At 36.5% G+C, this 21,103-nt stretch overlaps 1 pseudogene; it reads right to left on the bottom strand.

Annotated features, from left to right (window-relative positions):
- Positions 1 to 797: 797 nt before the first annotated feature.
- Positions 798 to 2,267, bottom strand: LOC149543673 (uncharacterized; annotated as a pseudogene).
- Between the last annotated feature and the right edge of the window lie 18,836 nt (positions 2,268 to 21,103).

Genomic DNA, 21,103 nt, shown 5'->3' with positions numbered 1-21,103 from the left:
TACCGCCAAACTTGATTAACTTTTGTTTGCTCTAATTTGTGCAGGTTACTTCTTATTTTCTAATAGTTTTTCATCTAACCCCCTTTGGAAGGCTTGCCGCCAAAGGGTTTTCCTTATTAGCAACTCCATGCTCTTTTAATATCTATCTTAATTGTCCTTCCAGGCAGCCGTTCTTTGCCGCGGGAAAATGTTGGTGTAATGTGATCCTGGTGCTCAGTGATTTTGGACTAAAATATTGAGACACTTGGTGGATACATTATTGAAGTGGCTGAATTTCATTGTGATTTAGTACTATATTTGGAGAGTTAGTAAATGCTAGAGTCTGTAAGGTATTCGTTCAGACCGTAGCACTCACTCATCCAGTGCTATAATTAGCCCATGTATGTTAAATTACAACATTAAAAGCACTGGATCAACTTGCAGCCAAAAAAAACCTTCAATCTTATTTTGAAGCTTTGTAAGTTGTGAAGCATGCCTATAATTGAGAGGCAGGTTAAGAGTTCTCATACCCTTGCATTTTTAACCAGCTCTGCACCACTTATAAGGGTATTGTAGAACTCATGAAAGATGGGATTCTGATCCGAGCCTAACGCTCTAACAATGAAATTGTCATCTAACTAAAATTACGTGATTTCATATTATCCTAAGCCATATTAGAAATCTATGGTCAACAACATCACCTTTAGAATGCAATGCGCCAACATATTAGAACTGAAGGGCACCAGAGTAATAGATTAGCAAGAGAGTCCCTACCTTGTACTAAATAGTAGGCTCAAAGTCAAATATATTTGAATACATTTTCCATAATGCCCCTCTATTTTTGCCTGCATTGCCATGCCAAACTGCAGTAAAAACTGAAGTCTATGACAGTATCTTAAGTCAATCCTTCAAAGCATTTCTATTTTCTTCATGAACAGTTGACAGGTGCAGGCAGGTCCCAGAGCCTTAGTGGCATCGGGCTTGGCCATAACATGCTTCAGGCTGCTGCTGAAGATGAGGATGAGCAAAAGGCTGTTGGAACCATTCATGAGGATGCATATAGTGCATTGCGGGATTTGGACAAGCAAATTGTGTAGATTGTAAATACACAGAAGATGCAGAATGTGCACCCATGTGACCAAGATTGAAAGGCCTCATCATAGCATCTGGAGGAACATAGCCCATTGTATTTGGAGGAGCTACCCATGGACCAAGGGTATGTGGTTGGAGTGGATGAGCCTGTGTTTCCATATGAACCTGTGCTCTGTGTGTTGCCCCTAACTAAGGAAATTCAGTGCTACATATTGAATGGTCCTAAGTTTAAGCCAAACCCAGGTTCATGTCGTTGATTGTACCTATCATAACTTCGGTCAAATTTTGGGTCTTTTCGATCTGTCTCACAATCTCGAGATATAGCTACTCTATTGTTGTTAGATTTTACCCTACTAGAAGGCTCCCCATCTCCTTTAGAAGAACTAGTCAAACCCACTCCAGAGGAACAATCAGTCAAGACTTTTGTATGAATATTTTGAAGTTGATCTTTGGTATGCTGTCCCTCGGGACTTGGAACTCTTAGGGAATAACACTACTCATAATTTGCTAAAGCAAAATCATCTTCATCTGATGTTCCTAAATCCCCTGAGCCGGTATCATTAAAAATTCGTGCTCGTGCCTGAATATTTAATAGCGAGAATCCAAATGATGCATCTGATTCTATGAACCACAAGTCTACTCCAGACCAGGCTGCTCTAAAACATTACCAGCAAGCTGCAAGAATAATAAGTCAAATATCTTTTGGCTCTGATGAAAGTGTCTCACCCAAGAAGCTAGCATCTTTAACAGAAGTGACGAAACAAAAAAAATTTCATGATTCCATCCTCTTCCACTTTCTTTTTTCCATCTTTTAACTAAGCAGCGGCATCCTAATGCAAATGCTGCAACCTACAATGCGTATAGCACCGCAAGCAGAATCACATATTAGCTTTCATGCTAAGCCCAACTGCTATCTTCTAACCGAGTGACTTGTCACACTGTGACCAGTAAGAGAGCCAGATACTGCGAATTTCATGGGTGACCCTTGTGTCAGATAATGCTCCCACCCAACGTTTCACAAAGCGCTCTTGCCTTTCAGGGTCAAATGAATGATATCGCTCTCCAGGTTGTTTGAAATTGTTCTCCTTCTCTATCATGCACTTCTTCCTGATTCCAGGATATCTTTTAGCATGCCACGCTGGGTCAAACCTAGAGGGGAAGTAGTTTACCTCCTCATCTCTATGCATGAAGTTCATGAATCCCTCGTGGTGATTATTGTGATGTGCACACTTGGGAGCATTAGCTGGGAGCATCAAATAGTTGGCAGAACGCTCCGATGAAATGTCCTGCGACCATCTTGATTGATTATGATATTTTCCATCTCCTGGATAGGCGAAGTGAAAATTGAGGGACAAGCATCCCCCATTAAATAAAAGAAATTTTGGGCTGATATACAGCCGTGCTTCTTCGATTGGATCAATATTCGTCTTTTGCCAATAATTTTTAAAATCTAGTTCTTGTAGATCACATGTTAGAGGGTCGAAGATCCTTTTTTTTAGGCTTGAGTTCGTGCAGTTTCAGGCCTCTGAGGCCTTTTCCCTGCGGGCAGATCTCACTTACAATAGTTTAGGCGGAGCAATTCCTGAGAATGGAGCTCTCGCTAATCAAGGCCCAATGGCATTTGTGGGAAACCCTGGTCTGTGTGGACTCCCACTGAGGAAACCATGCCCATCATCACCTCCAACGTCCACCGGCATTCCCAATCTACCCAATTTGACTCCCTCACACACAACTCCGTCGACGAAAATAGTCAATAAACATCCCGCTGAAATCTCAAGCCTTCCATAGCCTGAGAAATAAAATTATTCACTAATTCTTCAGGTTACATAGAAGCGGAGCTCTAGAATCTTACTATATTCATCCTGTTTAACCCTGGATTAGCATTTCTGCCATTTTTTCTGCTACTGCAGCTTGCTTCAGATGAATCCAGGCTTTCCATTACCTTCCAGACCGATGTGGCAGTACTACTTGATAATGACGCCATTTATGTCATATGCAAGCGATGTCTAAACATAGAAAGACCATCGTATCAAAACTTGAATAGACTTGTATCACAAGTTATATCTTCGATAACCTCCAACAATTCTATTGTAGGCTATTTGGCTCTGTGAGCATGGCACCTTATCCCATGCATTCTCTATTCTATTTTGAGTATTTAATAATGTCTTCATAGTCCTCATTATAACTCACACCTGCAACATGCTAAATATAGTGGAGTGACGCTGCCTACCACTTCAATCTTTATTCTTTGTTCTTATTTTGCATTTGTGTATTTCATGTGGTTACCATGTGCAATCATGCAATGTAAGACCGCACTGTTCCGTGGAATAAATATGGAAGAATCAACGGTGTTGGACTCGTGTTCAACGATAAATCTATCCATATTATTGATTATGAATCAGCCCTCTGAGGAAGTCGGTTTTTTGGTTTTGGTCCAGTATCTTGTTCTTATTGTTCTATCCGTGTCTCGAGTTTCAGTACAAGTGTGCAAACATTATTGAGTTTGAATCGGACACCGTGAAAGTTGGTGTTTGGTTTTGGTTTAGGTTAAACATCTATTTTCTTGTTTAGGCAACTTGATGGCTTGATTGAAAGGTTTTTGGTCTTATTGCCATGATGAAAAGAACCTAAAATTATGTGGTTTTAAGTTTTAAGGACATTTATGTTTTTATCTCCATTGTGAGATTATATTCTGAACCAAGGTATTCAACATATAGCTAATTATTTTATATATAAAAAAACCAAAGGGGGTAATCATTTTTTTTGCATCAGGCTATCATTTAATAATTGTAATTGTATGATTTCATACTATGATATTTTAAGTATATTTATCTTGGTATATATGTGTGCAAGATAAATATACCAGCTATTATAATTACCCTTAATGGAGTTTTATACCTGATATCTATATTTAGTTGATCTTCCTTAAATCAATTTACTTAATTGGATTATGAGTAATCTTACACATTTGCCTTCATTTTGATATTTTGATGTGCCCATAATTGCACTTTTATGCTTTTATAGCATTGTTTTATGCCCATGTTGGCACTTTATGGTTTTATACCATTGATCTATATGATTTAAATGATATTTTGAGTTGCATAGGGAACAATTTTTTTTTCAAGGTTAACTATGTAGGACCCCTCAGTATAACTAATACATAGTTTCCTTATCTGGCCCATGGAGTATTCCTCCATCCTATATTGGTATGCACTCATTTTATATGGAGTTTCCCTCCATTTGATCCTATCTGTTCCATTTTGATAGGATAATATTTTTATGGAGTTTCCCTCCATGATGTTGTTCCTCAATGAAGAGGATGTTATTATTGGAGTTTTCCCTCCAAATTCAGATGATTTGATCCAATTTGAAGGCAATTTGTTGTTCTATCCTCATAATCTATTCTTTTGATTATCCTAACAAAAATTATTATAATTCTAATTTGATCAACATGTCTCTCCTTTATGTTATTTCCATATATTAATGTGATAATGATCTGCATACTTTATTGCTTAGATCATGAGTCATGCATGTTATGGATTGATCACCCATTAACTTGCAGTGGGATGATTCATTAAGTGGACTGTCTATATCCACGTGATTGATGCAAGATTGATGCAAGTATCATTAGTTGGCCTTGTCTGTGGTCATTTGTGCATTAGTATAATATTCTTTTCATGAGAGCATTGATCAAGCTTTTTACTCAATTTGTCCTTGTTGACAATTTTTTGAGCATATACTTTATCTTGATATCAGGTTATCTCCATTGTTTTGTGGTAACATGTTTTACTCATTGTTTCTCTATGAGAATTTTATTATCCTTATTCAAAAGGATTTCGAATTTGCATATATGATGGCATTCTACTTGTGGATATTTGTCTTCTTGTTCTCTTTTTTCAGGTGATCCATTAAGGAACCTTCTTGGTTTTACACATATGAAGAGGTGTCTATGCTTCCACTTGATCACATTCAAAGGACACATGTACTTATTTTGGATGTACAAATGTTCCATATGGCTTGAAGACAATCAAATTACTTCATATTGATGATTAAGTTGCGGTTTTTTGTAAATTTGGGTTTAATACCCTTTGATGTAATTACCCCAAGTAAAGATTAAAGGGGGGTGTTAGAAGTTGTAATCTTTCCTTGGTGTGTTTATAAACCAAGGTTAGAACTCCTTTCTTTATTATTATAATATATTAGGATATAAGCCAAGGTATCCTAATATATTTCTTTTTTGTCCTTTTCCACTACATCTTATTTTTTCATCTAGTGGAATATGTGAGGACAAATATATATTGTAATTTCTAATTTTAGATTATTCCTCCTTAAGAGGAATCTCACACTTGGCCTCACACACATATGAATGGTGGCATTCATAGACATGGGAGTTACATTCCAACTCCTCTCTCTCATCTCTATTTAAGAGATGACCCTCTTCTCTCATTCTACAACAATGAGGTTTCTTCCTCTTCTCTATTATTGTATGAGCATTGCTCTCTATCTCTCTCTCCTCCTTCTTAGGCTTTTGATGCCTCATTCATAATATCACAAGGGGTTTTCTTTGCTTTCCCCTTTCCAAATATCTTGTCTCATGGTGTTGGAGCTTGAAGCTTTCTCTCTCCTATTTTATGGTAATATCTTTTCATGCATTTACTCACTTAGATTCTTTCCTGGTATTGTTTATTTACAGATTTCTTTTTCCATTTCTAACAGAATATGCAGTGACACTACTTATCACATATGTTTGTTGTTTTGAAATAGAGGAGTGAAACTCTATTCTTTCCTTGCTTCAATCAAGATAAAAGAGAAAGCATAAAACTATAACTAACAGAAATGGAACAAAAAATAATTGATACCAAAATACCATTCAATTGTCTCTGCAATGTCAAGTATTTCACAGTAAAAATTTGTTGATCTTGTATTAATCTTTCAATTTCATACATATAAGATTTTGAGATGACTATTACAATAGAATTTCAATTGGTTCATCTTCTCAAAAATGACAAATGGCAAGACACCAGTTTCTCATATTATAATAATTACATAATGAAGCAAATAGGGGGACAAAATGTGAATCACTTTGACTTCTTCCCTTTTTCTAACTTTTCTCTATAGGCCTTAGTGGCAACTATGATTGGGATTAGCTCTTCATGCTTAGGCACATGTATGTTGGTGTATCTCAAGAGCCATTTGGAATATTCTCTAGCCAACTCCTTCATGGCATTCAATTGATTTGGTAGCTCCTCTATGGACATGTGTATGCATCCTCTAAGTGTTTGGAGTTCTACAACTCTATTATGAATACTAGAAGACACACCAAATAGACTATCCAAGTATTTGGAGTTCTCCTTCATGACATTTATCCCGATGAGTGCTTTTCCTTGGTCACTAGTTTGTGAATTTGTACGTATCCCCTTCAACAGTTCAAATCCTCTATCTTGGGTCTTCTTTGCTAGCATGATCATCTTTGTCTTGAACTACATGCTCTAAAGCCACTTGAATAGAGGTTCATATCCCTTTAACAAGATTTTTGCTTCAATGACTTCCTTTTCCTTCATCTGAATGATCATCTTCAAAAGAGAGACACAATCATCGCACTTTGTCCTTTCTCTAGCAAGAGTATTGCTATTTGATAATATGTTATCCTTCTTTGTTTCCAATCTTAGGATAACATTACCAATTTTTTCTATAATAGTAGCTTCTTCTAATTTGAGCTTACCAATCCATTCCCTACCAATTTGACCAAAGTGCCTATCTTCCTGAAGTTGAGAGATGAGGGCCTAAACCTCAGCAACAATAGGATTTTTAGTTACTAATACTTTGAAGATAGTTGCTAATGGGGTAACCAACTATCTGATGAACCTATTCAATTTTTTTGTCTTAGCCTTCATTCTAGTCTTTGACAACTGCAAACTTTCTAATTGTCCTTCAATCACCTCATTGGTTGATTTCCACAAGCCAACCTTGGTATCATGCCTAGCCTCTCCAAGGTCCACTAAATGCAATGTAAAATCATCAACAGTCATATCTTCAATCCTTTCTCCTTTGTTGGGCTTGGCTATCTCTATTGTCAAGTAACCTATTTTTGGATCTTGCCCAAGTATAGACAAAGTTTTCTACTTCTTTACCTTGGTTAATGCAGATCCAAAACAAACTGCAAGGGATACGATGTCTTTGGTGGGAGCACTTTCATCTTTCCTTTTCCTCTTTCTTTCTAGAGTATCCTCCAACTTGGAATCAATGCCTATCACTTTGGAGGTCATCCCAAGTGATTCTATACTAACCATCTTCTTCTTAGCTGGAGTAATTATCAGTGCAGTTGAAGAGAAGGGATTCTTTGGACCTTGAGAAATGATCTTGGAAGAGCTCTGGACTTTATCTACCTCTAGATTTTTCTTTGTTTCCTCATCAAACTTAGTAGACTCACTACTAATACTCTTTCCATCTCCCAAATCTACTATCTATATTGGGGAGTGATTTGGCTACAGAAGTGTAGCACTTACTGGTGAAATAGTGCTATGATAAGAGAGAACTAGAGTAACATGGGGAGAAGGAACTAGGGAAACATGAGGGGATGGAACTGGTATGACATGGGGGAATGGAACTAGAGTGGTAGCACTATCCTTTGGCTCCACCATCCTCTTCTCTTCAGCACTAGTTTGGGTTCTGATGACTAGGAGGGAGCCACCATGACAAGTCTTAGCTATGGGAATGCTCTTGTCTGGATGTTGATCACTTCCACCCAAAGGTTGAGCTGGTCCTTGAGTGGTAGCTATTGTTATGCCTAGTGTAGCACTCTAGGAGGAAGAGGGCATTATAGCTACTAGAGAGGCTTGAGTGGTTGTACCTTTACTCCAGCTCCTCTTGGTTATCTATTTAACCCACTTCCTAGTTCTCTTGATGATTCTAGACATCATAACATCTAAATCTTCCTCAGCATCCTCAGAAGGCTCTGAACTAATAGGAATTCTCCTTATCTTAGTTAAATATGTATTGCTATACATATTTTGTCCATCATCCTCCAATCCTTCAATATTGAAATTGATACCATATGTTTTAACTTGCTCCACTTTGGGGCTAGCATAAGCATGATCTTGGCTTTCAAATTCATCTTTACAATCCACCCAATAGTCTTCAATAGTGGTAATGTGTTTGATCGCACTTCCAATCTTGTTAGTACCCGATATGGTCATAGTTTTTAAACTTTCAGTTTCAGAGGTTGAACCTCTTTGAACCACTTCAAACTGAAGTTTGAAGTAGTTCAAAGTAGTTTGATAGTTCAATTGACTCATGTTGCAGGTTCAATGCAAGTGAAGTTCAGATTCTGGGTTCAAAATGCAGAAGTGTTAATCCAGAAAGGTTCAAAGCTTAGCTCCAGCCCATGATTCATGGTCAAAGAAAAAATTTAGACGTCATAGTGTGAAGATGTTCCTCAGCCAAAGAATGAAATAACATCATAGTGAACCTTCAAGTGAGTCAAAGGTTTAGTGAGTTTGATGTTTCAAAGGTTCAACAATTCAAACTTCAAGTACAGAGTTTTTGAACCACTTCGAACTAAAGTTCGAAGCAGTTCAAAGCGGTTCAAAACAGTTCAATGTGCTCATGCAGGTTTGATGATCTATTCTGAGAGGTTTACATGTATGATTCAGTGGCTTGGTTCAAAAGTTCAAAGTGGTCCAAAGTGATTCAGAGATCAAGTTCAAATGTCAAGTTCGATGGTTCAACAAGTTTGATGGCATGACAGTTCAAAATCACAGTTTTGTATACCGATAAATAGCGACTTGTAACTTTTCACCCAGGCATAATTTCACAAATCGCTCTTGTGAGAACATAAATGACTAGTCTAGCACCAACATATTCAAAAGTGAAGAAGATCTAACGGTGCAATCACAAGTTCAGAAGAGTTCATCCCGTAGGTTCACATGAGTTTGAATGGTTCAAACAAGTTCAACGAGTTGTGATGTGAATATCAGGATTTAACTGTGTGATTTTTGAGTCAAACTCGATGACCCATGTTTCATGAGTAGTGATTCAACATGAATCCATCTCTCATGAGAATAAATGGAACACTTAGCACTCATTGGATCTAGGTGATGCTCACAGGGGTGAAGCACCGGGACTTCCTGGGAGGTCACCCATCCCAGTACTACTCCAGCCTAAGCGCGCTTAACTATGGAGTTTCCTCCACAGTTAAACCCAAAGCTTGCAACCCCATTTGCAAAACCTTCACCAAGTGTTGTGCCTGGGTGAAAAGTTCAACGAGTTCGATCGTTCTGGCAATTTTATATACCTCCACTCAGTCTTCAATAACTTTTTACTTAGACATAATTTCCTCAATCGCTTCAGTCAGATTATGTGGAATTAGGATCTCTCCAACATATCCGAAAATGAAGGAAGTCTAACAGTGGAATAATTAGTTATTACCTCCACACTAAGACCCATTTGACTATCAAAACAAATCCGCCCAGTAGTTGATTTTTATTATTATTTTGGACTCATTTATTCATTTGCCACTTGTCCAAATATGCTAAAATGACATTTGATTTAGTGAAAAACTTTTAAAAGCTAAATTTCATAAAAATCAAACAAAATCTATCAAGGAAGGTGAAGAGAGCCAATTTCAAGATTCAGTTAGGAAACTAAAAAGCCACAAGAAAGAACAGGTTAAATATGCCAACATCAAAGACAACAAAGGTCCCACTTCTTTTGGTGCTGGAGACTTTGATGCTGCAGAACAGAAGAATTGAGCTAGGGGGTTACATAGATTTTTCTCTCTGAGACTGTAGACTTTGTGCTTCAGCAAAGGGGAAAACTTTTCCAGATTATTTCTAGCATTAGCCCATTTTCTTATGAGGGTCATGAGGAGCAGAGACGATTTTTTCTTTCTTTCTTTCTGAAATGTGTGTCAAGAGTAAGAGAGTTGTGTTTTATTTTTAAATTCAAAGAAAACCTCATGATTTTATTAATGGTGATTGTAATAGTGATGCATTTTATGCTTTCAGAGGAGGGAGACTTGAGAGTTAATTATTTGTCAAAACTTTGAGTTTGAGCAATCTACTTTCCACTAATTATGATCTTTGTGTCACTTTAGTTTTCTTTGAAATATGTTGTTATATCTCCATATCTTCATTTCTGCACTTTCTCAAGAAGATGGATAATGTGTTTCTTGACTCTGTCTTTTGTAGCATGTCAGGGTGAATAGACTTTGTGTCATTTACCATTTAATTTCTTGTAGTTGTGTAGTTTTTCCCGCATCTAAACTATATTTATAGGTAGATGTTTGTTATCCTTTTATGCTTTCTGGTAAAAGCATTCACATTTAATTCATTTAATATTTCACACGAGGAGTTGTACCCAATAAAAATTCAGAGGAAGGTTATCAATCCATGATAACCTATCCAACTATTGGTGTTAGTTTGTCCTCTCACTTGGGCATTTAGGGTCAGAATTGAATACATTTTCTCGAAGGACAATCTGTTCACTAACAAATTTTTTTTGACTCTGCTGGGGAGGAAACAAAGATCATTTCCTAATATTGTTTCCTTAGTTTTATGGTTATCTCTACATGCAGGAGATTGACGGCTCTATGGAAGAAGAATACCCAGTAGCCTTCATTATACACGATGAAATCTTAAAGGATTAGGTTCCAGCAAGAAATGAAGATACCTCAGACATCTTCATCTTTATCCCATCTTTCAAAGATAATCCTATCAGAGAGCTAACTGAAGAGGTTGCAAAACAAGTAGATTGGCTAAAATCCTTTTACGGTGCCATCCTCATAAAGAAGAAACCCCAAGTGCAAGATCTAGAAAAAGAAAGACATGCATGTGAGAAGGAAGAAATAGCTATAGTGGAAGACAAGCAGGAAGAAGATCCTGGTAAAGAAGGAACAGGAAGTTGACAAGATGATGAAGATCTTGATGCTTTTCAGCTGCATGTGATTCCCATCTCCACACCATCTCTAGTAAGTCCTAAAGTTGAGGTAAAGACTTTAGATTGCCCATCATCATTTTCAACTGATGAAAATTTTGAGTGTATTCAAAAAGAGGATGATGATTCTTTTCATTTGGCTTCATTGGATATGGATAGTTGTATCAAGTCTTTGCCTATGATTTCATGTCATGAGGATAGTTCATCTCTTGATACCCAAGAAGTGAGTGAAGGATATGATTTCCCTCTTATGTGCCAAAATGAAAATGTGGACAGCATTGTAGTGATAGGGAATCAGTTAAAAGACATAGATGATAGAGGTATGCAAGACAATGAAACTATATTATGCTCACCTAAAGAAAATGTGTAAGGTTTCAGCAAGGAACCATGTTCAAATAATGATAGTCCATCAAAATCTTTCCTCATGAATGACTCTTGGCTGTCCAAGGAGATTGAAGAAAGGAGGGTTAGTGGTTTCCAAGAGACTATAAAAATACATGATGAAAACCATATCAATTTGGCTAAGGTAAAACATAGTTCCAACCTAGTACCTGTGATTTCTGCAACTATTAATGTAGATATTTGCTTTGTTGATCCTAAAGTTGGTCATAATATGCTGATTGATGAGTTGGGAAATAAGCTTCATGCATTTTATGAGAAGTATAGAATAGAAGTTCCCATGCTGGAAAAAGCTTCTCTTTGCTTACAAGTAGACAATAATATCCAATGCCATACACAAATGGTGAGTTTTTATGAGAGCATTTCTAGATTTTGTGTGTCTTTTCTTGAAAAGGTTTCTTCTTTTCAAAATTCTCAGTCTGAAGTAAAATCGAACCTGATGCATGTGGAGTATCATTTCTTGAATGAAGGAGAATGCTCTGGTGAGATGTGGCTATTTGGGATAGAATGTTGGATTGCCAAGATTTTGCGTACTATAAGCTTGAGTTTTAGCATTAAAGAGATTGCCAAAAGATAGTGGTTTGGAGCTGCTTTGTTAAGGCATAGTCTACTGATTTGGAAGGGCTCCTACTTATCCCAGCCGGTAAATGGATTTGCATAGCTTTTTCTTTCTTTTGGTTCTCTTGGTAGGTTTTCTTCCTACCTTTGTAAATATTGTAAATAAGTTTTTGTTGTGCATAGTGTAGTTGAATAATGTGCAAGCCTTGTGCCTGCTGGTAGTTTAGGTGTTGGTTGTTGGTTTTGTTTGGTGGTTTTGCCCTTCTCCCCTCCACCCTCTCTGCAAGCAGTTCCCAACCTTCTTCTCTTGCTGGCTCTATTTGTCCAATGGATAAGGCACTATTCTTTTTCTAGAGATTGCTAGAGTTCTTTGATTTTGGTATCAAAATCAATCCCACAGTTAGAGCCCCTATTAGTACCCGATATGGTCACAATTTTTAAACTTTCAGTTTCAGAGGTTGAACCTCTTTGAACCACTTTGAACTAAAGTTTGAAGTAGTTCAAAGTAGTTTGATAGTTCAATTGACTCATGTTGCAGGTTCAATGCAAGCGAAGTTCAGATTTTGGGTTCAAAATGCAGAAGTGTTAATCCAGGAAGGTTCAAAGCTTAGCTCGAGCCCATGATTGATGGTCAAAGCAAAAATTCAGATGCCATAGTGTGCAGATGTTCCTTAGCCAAAGAATGAAATAACATCATAGTGAATCTTCAAGTGAGTCAAAGGTTCAATGATTTTGATGTTTCAAAGGTTCAACAGTTCAAACTTCAAGTACAAAGTTTTTGAACCACTTCGAACTAAAGTTCGAAGCAGTTCAAAGCAGTTCAAAATAGTTCAATGTGCTCATATAGGTTTGATGATCTATTCTGAGAGGTTCACATGTATGATTTAGTGGCTTGGTTTAGAAGTTCAAAGTGGTCCAAAGTGATTCAGAGATCAAGTTCAAATGTCAAGTTTGATGGTTCAATAGGTTCGATGGCATGATAGTTCAAAATCATAGTTTTGTATACCGATAAACAGCGACTTGTAACTTTTCACCCAAGCATAATTTCACAAATTGCTCTGGTGAGAACATAAATGACTAGTCTAACACCAGCATATTTGAAAGTGAAGAAGATCTAACGATGCAATCACAAGTTCAAAAGAGTTCATCCTGCAAGTTCAAATGAGTTTGAATGGTTCAAACAAGTTCAACGGGTTCGATTATTCTGGTAGTTTTATATACCTCCACTCAGTCTTCAATAACTTTTTACTTAGACATAATTTTCTCAATCGCTTCACTCAAGTTATGTGAAATTAGGATCTCTCCAACATATCCGAAAATGAAGGAAATCTAACAGTGGAATAATTAGTTATTGCCTCCACACTAAGACCCATTTGACTATCAAAAAAAATCCACCCAACAGTTAATTTTTATTATTATTTTGGACTGATTTATTCATTTGCCACTTGTCCAAATATGCTAAAATGACATTTGATTTAGTGAAAAACCTTTAAAAGCTAAATGTCATAAAAATCAAACAAAATCTATCAAGGAAGGTGATGAGAGCCAATTTCAATATTCAGTTAGGAAACTGAAAAGCCACAAGAAAGAACAGGTTAAATATGCCAACATCAAAGACAACAAGGGTTCCACTTCTTTTGGTGCTGGAGACTTTGATGCTGCAGAACAGAAGAATTGAGCCAGGGGGTTACATAGATTTTTCTCTCCGAGACTATAGACTTTGTGCTTCAGCAAAGGGGAAAACTTTCCCAAATTATTTCCAACATTAGCCCATTTTCTTGTGAGGGTCATGAAGAGCAGAGACGAGTTTTTCTTTCTTTCTTTCTAAACTGTGTGTCAGGGGTAAGAGAGTTGTGTTTTATTTTGAAATGCAAAGAAAACCTCATGATTTTATTAATGGTGATTGTAATAGTGATGCATTTTATGCTTTCAGAGGAGGGAGACTTGAGAGTTAATTGTTTGTCAGAACTTTGAGCTTGAGCAATCTACTTTCCACTAATTGTGATCTTTGTGTCACTTTAGTTTTCTTTGAAATATTTTGTTATATCTCCATATCTTCATTTCTGCACTTTCTCAAGAAGATGGATAATGTGTTTCTTGACTCCTTCTTTTGTAGCATGTCAAGGTGAATGGACTTTGTGTCATTTACTGTTTAATTTCTTGAAGTTGTGTAGTTTTTCCCACATCTACACTATATTTATAGGTAGATGTTTGTTATCCTTTTATGCTTTTTAGTAAAAGCATTAACATTTGATTCATTGAATATTTCGCAGGGGGAGCTATACCTGATAAAAATTTAGAGGAAGGTTATCAATCCATGATAATCTATCCAATTGTTGGTGTTAGTTTTTCCTCTCACTTGGGCATTTAGGGTCAGAATTGCATACATTTTCTCAAAGGACAATCTGTTCACTAACAAATCTACAACACATCCCTCACATATCCATTTAGATCAAACACAAGTCTCATGACCTCATATGCCTCCAATTTTTATTTCATCTCAAACACTTTGAGCATATTCTTTGCATCGGAGTAGGACTCGCAATTGTAAGTTCCAATTTTCATAGGGAATTCATACCCTTTCTTCTTCAAGCTTCCACTTAGCACATTCACTTGCACTACCTACCTCATAATATCTATCAGCACGATCATGTCATTTGGGTACGTAGGTAGCTTCAAGGGGAATCCATTGAAAGTTGCAAGACACAAATATGAGAAAGATGAGAAATCGATAAAATAGTTCCCGAACTGACTAATAGCCACCATTGCCTCTAGGCTGAATCTCCTCTCTAGGCATCCTTGTAGTTCCCTAAAAATTCTCATTGTAAATACATCATTAACTTTGACATATCCTGCATAACTATTTTGCAATTGCAAACATGGATAGAACTCATAACATTTCACATCATCAAAAAAGTTTTCTATTCTTGGAAGGCCTAGCCACAACTATAGAGATGCTAGCATATAAATCAGAAGGGAAGACATATAAAAGGTGTTGTAAAACTTCACAGCACTAAGAGCTCTAGATAGATTCTCACTTACCTCATGGACCCAGTCAATATACTATGTATCTAAAAAAATCATTTGTACCAAAAATAAATATTGTTCAACAAAATTTAGAGTTTCTACCTCACCTTTCAATCCATGCAAGAAAACTAGAATGTCTACAATCTTAAGCTTGAGATCAATACCAAATAGAGTTTTGGGGACCTTACTCTTGGTGCCTTGCGACTTTTGGAAGTAGGATTACATGATTTCTTTCCTCCACATCATCTTCTTCAAGGAGAACTCAAAGACTACTCCTCCTACTATCAATTCCAAAAACTACTCTCATTCTAGGACTTGGAGGCAATTCACCATAGTCTTCCTATCAATGGAGATTAGTATTGTATGATTAGGTAGGAAAATTTGTTTGGTATCCATATTGTAGTGATTTATGCATTCATAAATCATTTTTGGAGCTTGAACTTCCACCAGAAAACTAGCTACTCCACTAGTCCACTTCCTCAAAGCTTCTTGATTATAAGATGAATTGGCTTCAACCTTGACCTCCTTTGGAAATCTTGCATGTCATAAAAGTAGAGTGAAGTAGCTGTGAAGTTCTACAATGTGAACTTTATCTCATTTAGCCCATCAAACCCCACAAATCTAGTTTCCATTCTATTTGAGAATGAAGTAAATTGAAACTCTGAATTTAGATGAGGAACAAGAAATTGAATTCACAAACACAGAATATTTGAAATCATTATGAAATTTAATAGCATAACAATTCAAGAAAAAGTGGTAGTTTGAAAAACTGTTATGTTTCCCTCTATATAGGAATCATAATTCATCTGTTAATCTTCAGGATCTGCACCATATGAACGAAGTAAAGGATAAATCCATTGAATTAGTAAATGTGGGAGCTTCTAATAGAAATTTTTATGTCTTTTCACTATTAATTCTATTGACCCAATGGTAACTTTCCTTTCTTTCATACTTACCTTTCCATTTTTCATTCAGTTTCAGAGAATTAAGAACAGAGTACTCCATAAGGCAATATTTTCCTAGCTAGATTCTGCTCAGTATACCTTTCCAATAGTGGTTAGATTATTTCCATTACAATATTAAGATGCCTTGTGTGTAATTTGTGAGCCCACTCTACTTATAAATTTGATTTCTTTATGAATGCAAAAAATTGCCCTCAGGGGTTGAAAACCCACTAAGGAGAAAGTGATTTTCATTTTCTACCTAAGCTTTATTTACACTTTATCTTTTGAGTTAACATTTCCTCTAGGTTTGGAAATTCTTGAAAGGACTATGAAAGTTGAAGGGGGGCCCACTTCCTTGTCTCTTTCCTTCACAATTGCCTTTGGTAGAAAATAGACTTCATGGGTCGAAAGACCGCCAAGCAAAAGTCATTTTTGAGTTTTTTTGCTAAGGATGATTCTGAGCATCATGATGAATCCCAAATGTTTCCCAAGGAATAAAACTATAATGAAAATGGGAATTTACCATAAAGAAACTCATTATCTTTTTACCTCAATGCATAAGCCTCATTTTTTAATCTTTACGGGAAATCACCATCATGGGTTGAAAACCCACTGAGGAGAAGGTGATTCTTGATTTTTTGCAAGCTTCATTCTTTCACAAAATAAACATGATAAGCCATGAACAAGTCCAGCTTTGTGAATAACTTTGTGAATTACAAGAATCCCCATTGAATTAGGTACTAAGCTACCCATAGATTCACAAAATCAAGGAAAACCCACCCAACCATGAAATGTGGGAGGAGGGAAAGATGGAAAATTTGATGGAGACTCTTTTCACCTAAGGGGAAAAACTAGACCTAAACATACCTAGACCAAACTAAGACACCAAAATTTCCACTTTTTCAAAATTGATACAGGGTGAAAAGTGGGGCAACAATACTAAATGCCAAACTCACTTAATATCATGACCCACTTAGTTAACCTTCCTATTAGGGTCACTTTGTTGAGTAAGTACTTTAGTGGATCAATTTTAGCAACCAATCATATAGTATGGGCAAGCATGTAGTATCTCAACTTTTGAGAAGCAAAGACAACTACCAAGAAAACCTTCTTAATGATACTATAATTATTTTCATAGGAGATTAGTGTGTGACTTAGATAGTAAATAACGCTTTCCTTGTTATCATTGTCTTCTTGAGCTAGCAAGATTGTCTTTGTTGTTGAGATGTATAGAAGAAGAGGCTTCCTATGAATAGGAGGAATTAGGATCAGTGGATTTGCAAGGTATTGATTTATCTATGTTAGACTCTAATCACAATATTTGCTTTAGTTATATTTGACACCTTTATGCAAAGTCTTAGTAAAAGGTTGTGACCTATTTGCCCACTGTGAGATGAATTTTTAAATGGATTGGAGTCTTCCTTGTAAGCCCCTCATCTAACAGATATTATGGGGTGGAGGCATATCAATGATTTCTTGAACTTTCTCTGGATCAACCTTGATTCCTTTTGCAGACACAATGTAGCCCAGGTAGTTTCCTTGATGTTATGCCAAATGAGCATTTCTTGGGATTGAGCCTGAGACTAAATTTCTCCATGAAATCTAGGATATGTCCCAAATCTTGAAGTTGAGTGTGGTATTTTGTGCTCATGACCAGAGTATCATCAACATATTCATCCATTTTTTTATGTATCATGTCATGAAAAATTGTAGTGACTACCCTCTAATATGTAGCTCCAACATTTTTTAGACCAAATGGCATCACATTCCAATAGAAAGTTCCCCATGCACAAGTGAAAGTAGTCTTTTCCTGATCTTTTGGTGCAATTTTGATCTAATTATAGCTAGAAAAACCATCCATGAGTGAGTACATCTCATATCCTATCATCATGTCCACTATCATATCAATGTTAGGGATTCAAAAATCATCATTCAAACATGCTAAGTTCAGATCTTGGAAATCCATCTAATAGATTTGTCATACTTGGAGACTGGGATGATGTTTGATATCCATTCAGTGTAGTCAATAGCCTAGATGAAACCAGCTTTCAAAAGCTTCTCCAGTTTAGCTTTGATAAGCAATGCAACATGAGGATGCATTTTCCTAAGCTTTTGTTTGATTGGTTTAATGCCTAGAGCAATAAACAAGTGATGCATAATGAGATTAGGATCTAATCCTGGCATGTTTGAGTATGTCCACATAAATTTTATCTTTTTCTCCTGGAAGAAAGCAATGAATTCCTCTTTTTCCTTTGGAGATAGTGACTATGCAAGATGTATCATGTGAGGATGTTCCTCTATTCCCAAGTTGATTGGATGTGTTGGCTCTATCAACATTGATGATCTTTCCTAAAAATGACTAGGAAGTGCATCAAATATCTCATTTACAAGTGCCTCAGAGAGGTTTTCACCCTTGGATACGTCTTTTACTTTTAATTTTTTAGGTTTTTACACTGCCAAAATGTGGTTTTCACCATCAAACCTTTTATTTCTTTTCTTTTTTTTTGTATGACTGAGATATTTTATGTCAACTTTAGTCATTTTGATTCTTTATTCATTGGTGGAAGACATTATTGGTTTGATAGCATTCAAGTAGTAGGCAAGAGCATAGTCATTTTGGAATGTGAGGACTTCACTAGGTGCATTGGAATTCTAGTCTATGAGCTTGGGATAGGTGAGTGAAAGAGATTTGGTGGGTTCAAGTACACTCATGGTATAATCATTAAATGCTTGGATGAGAAATTCAAGTCCTAGAGCAATTTCATCTATAAGTGTGTTTGAATGCCTCTAAGAACTAACATTGTCAATCGAAGACTCAAGGACACTAGTTGGATAGGACTCTTTTGATCTAATCCTAGATGATTCTTTTACTTTGAGGAGGTTTTCATAGACATGAACTTGATCTATGTCTTTGTATGTAGTTGCTTCTAAGAGAGAGTCAAATTCATACTCTCAAGAATTTGTATTGAATGGAGACATACTATAGAATTCCCCAACATTTATGGGAAAAAACTCTCCTTCATCATCTAGATTTTTGCAAAGGTACTCAATGCATAAAGCATGATGAGACTCTCCTTGTTCTAGTTGAGTATGATGTGAACTAGTAGTATCCTCAAAAGAATCACTATCACCATCTGTGACACTGATACATGGTACAAAGTCATCTAGTTCTGTAAAGAATTTAGCCATATCATCAGGAATTGGATAAGGATAAGGATCCTCATCATTAGCATTATCTTCATGATCATTAGGCTCAGGTTGTGACTCATGTTTAGATGAACTCTCAAGTTCTAGTATGAATTTGTTACTTCCTAGATGAAAGGGAATCTTCTTGAAACCTAGACCATATATGTCTCTATTCCTTCTAGCTATTGCTTTGACAGGATCAATCAGACCATTTTTGTTGTATCCAATAGGACCAATTCCCTTGTAACCAAAGCATTTCATGAGTTTAAGAATTGGACCATACTTATCAAGAGTGATCTCGTGACCTCATCTTTTTAGATCCATGTAGCAATAGCTCCATTTTCAGCTTCCTCTTTGAGAGGAATAGTAGCTTTAGCAAAAGTACTATCAAACTTAGTTTGAGGTTTCAACATGAAAGGTTTATTTGTTTTATATGTTCTCCCATAATGATGAGGAGACTCAAGAATAGATTTTAGAGACAGAATTGGTTCCATGTGATATTCACCCATTCTAGTTTCCTTTAGCTTGAGTGACTACTCAATTTGCTTCAGCTTGTTATCATGATAATCAGTAAATTTAATTTCAACATGTTACAAGTATAGCTAGTGCTTGTAGGTATGGTGACTTCAAAGCCATGAAATGGGAATTTTATACATTCATGATATGTGGATGGCACAATGTGTATCTAATGTATCCATGGTCTTCCAAGTAGAATATTGTAAGCCAAGGGAATGTCAAGGACCTAACAAGTGACATCCCTTTCTATAGGACCAACATGGAGAGGCAGCACCACAAGACCTAAAGACCTTCATTCAAATTCATCATATGCTTTGATATTGATCTTGTGGTGGGGATCAATGGACTCTTTAGAAAATTCCAGTTGTCTGAGCAAAGTAGTAGAGACAATGTTTAAACCAGCTCCATTATCAATGAGCACACAACGGACCCATTTCTGGTGTATCATAACCTCAATGTGTAGAGCTTGAATTTGTGGCTGACTCTAAATTATATCCTCCTCAGAGAAGGACTTATAGTAAGTTGAGGTTAGATGACCTACCATATATTGGAACCTCTCAAGATCAAGATCTTGAGGTACGTTTGCCTTAGTGAGGGCTCTATCAAGAATCTTCCTATAAGCAGGTGAGATTTTGAGCAGCTCAAAGATTGTGATTTGAGAATTAGTTCACTATAACTAATTGAGGATATATAACTAGTATCCATAGAATTTATTTCAAGTTTTGCACCTTTTTTAGATAGATCAGCAAGGGGTTTGTCTTTTATTTGTTTAAGATCAAGAGCAGAAGGCACAGGGCCTTTGAGTACTAACTTGGCATGAGAATGTGTAACAGCCTTGGCACAAGATTGTGATGATGCATTGTTAAATATGTTGGAAGTAGGGCCCCTTAATACAAATGGTGTCTTAGGTTTATTGTTATCTTGCTTGCCCTTGATGGTGATAACGTCACAATACTCAACACCAATTGGCTCAACTATATAGACTATATCATCATCATTATTAGAGTATGTATAGTTGGCCTTGTTGTTAGGTTTTGTTTTGAGATCTCTCCTTTTTCATAATATGGGAATGGCTCCTTGAAAGCCTTTTGATTCGAGTTCTTTTTATGTCCATCCACAACAATGTCACCATCATCAATCAAGTCTTGGACTTTGTGATGTAAGTTTATGCAATTGCTAGTTTTGTGACCTCTGTTTTGGTGATATTCACAAAATGCGGTTTTGTTCCACCATGGTGGTCATGGTTGTGGATTGTAAAGTCAAGATTTATCCAATGGAGAAATGAGCTTATTTTGCAGCAAGGTCTTGTAGACCACATCCAAAGGTTCACCAAGAGGTGTATACTCTCATTTTGGGCGTGAGACCCAAGAGTTCCTCGATTTGTTTCCATGCACTTTATTGTCAAAAGAAGGTTTCTCAACATTCTTGGATGCTTTGAGATTATCTGTGAGATTAAAGGGTGCCTTAAT

The sequence above is a fragment of the Cupressus sempervirens genome, chromosome 8 (genome assembly GCF_028749045.1).
Source record: "Cupressus sempervirens isolate cs-2001-9-10 chromosome 8, ASM2874904v1, whole genome shotgun sequence".
NCBI lineage: Eukaryota > Viridiplantae > Streptophyta > Pinopsida > Cupressales > Cupressaceae > Cupressus > Cupressus sempervirens.
This window is presented reverse-complemented; position numbering and strand designations above follow the sequence as displayed.